The sequence below is a fragment of the Myotis davidii genome, unplaced genomic scaffold (genome assembly GCF_000327345.1).
Source record: "Myotis davidii unplaced genomic scaffold, ASM32734v1 scaffold420, whole genome shotgun sequence".
In the NCBI taxonomy this organism is placed as follows: domain Eukaryota; kingdom Metazoa; phylum Chordata; class Mammalia; order Chiroptera; family Vespertilionidae; genus Myotis; species Myotis davidii.
Genome location: NW_006294421.1, coordinates 2,103,975 through 2,105,453, shown reverse-complemented (window position 1 = coordinate 2,105,453; position 1,479 = coordinate 2,103,975).

Below are 1,479 nucleotides of genomic sequence, written 5' to 3'. Positions count from 1 at the left end.
TGTCTAACTGCTGCAAAGGTGGGAGAGGCTACCACCACTGCTGCTGCGCTCGCCAGCCATGAGCCTGGCTTCTGACTGAGTGGTGCTCCCCCCATGGGAGCACACTGACCACCAGGGGGCAGCTCCTGTGTTCAGCATCTGCCCTCTGGTGGTCAGTGCAGTCATTCCACCATTTGGTCAATTTGCATATTAACCTTTTATTATATAGGATTAGAGGCCCAGTGCATGAAAATTCCTGCACTGGAGGTGGGTTCCTCAGCCCGGACTGCCCCCTCTCATAGTACGGGAGACCTCAGGGTCAGGAGGCAACCTGGCAATCAGGGGAAGGTGACAACCCCATCACACCTCTGCTGCTGTCACTGCCGGCAGCACAAGCTTTGGCTGGCACTGGTTGCCTGAGCTTCAGGCGGCCCTGGGAGGCTGGGCAGCTGCCAATTGAGGCTTGCCTGTACCTCAAGCATTGACTGGACAGCCAAAATCCGAGGCTTGCCTGCACCTCAGGCCGGCCCTGGGAGGCTCAGGGGCTGAGGGTGGGTCCAGCTGCACCATGTGCCTGCCATCCCCCCAGTGGGGCTGAAAGGACTGGGGGACTCTGGCAGGGCTGAGGGGACTGGGCACTGCCATCTTGTGGCTATGGGTGCCACCATCTTTGTGACAAAGTGATGGTCAATTTGCATATTCACTCTTTATTAGATAGGATATATGAAAGCCAAGCAATGGGAATGACAGAATGACTGGAATGACCAGTGGCTATGACATGAACTGCAGTGGCCAACTGGCCCAATAAGGGCCCCAATTGGGCCCCCCAACCTCCTGTGACTCCTCTCCCTGGGCGACCTGTCTCCTGATGAGCTCCCCCTAACCCCAATCTGTGACAGGGCCAGCCAGCCGACTGCCTGCAGCCCCTCCCCCCAGTGGCCACACCCCTGATTTGCTCCCCTAGACAGCCCCTCCCCTGATTGGTCCCCATTGGGGCAGGCCAGCCAGACCTCACCCATGCATGAATTTGTGCACCAGGCCTCTAATATATAGATAATATGAGGATAAAGTTGTTGTAATTGAATGAAATAATCCATTTGAAACACATATTATATTGTAAAATTACTAACATGAGGTGTAAATATTTTTTTTCCACAAAAACCCTAAGATATAAATAGGAAAGAAATTATTTCCTCATTTTAGAGGAGATAAAGCTAAAAGAGTGGTGGCTTGTTTGAGGTCACTCTGTGAATCAGTGACAGGGGTAGGACTGGAACTTTTGATTTCCTGTCTCATATTCTTCAATGACATCATGTCAAGAGGAATGGAAGGGGTTCAAAGCAGGGGAGGTTGTAGGCAAATGTACTTCTTCTTTATCCTTTTTTGCTTTTTAAAAATTTTATTTTAAATATATTTGTATTGATTTCAGAAACGGAGGGGAAAGAGAGAGAGAAACATCAGTGATGAGAGAGAATCATTGATCAGCTGCCTCCTGCATGT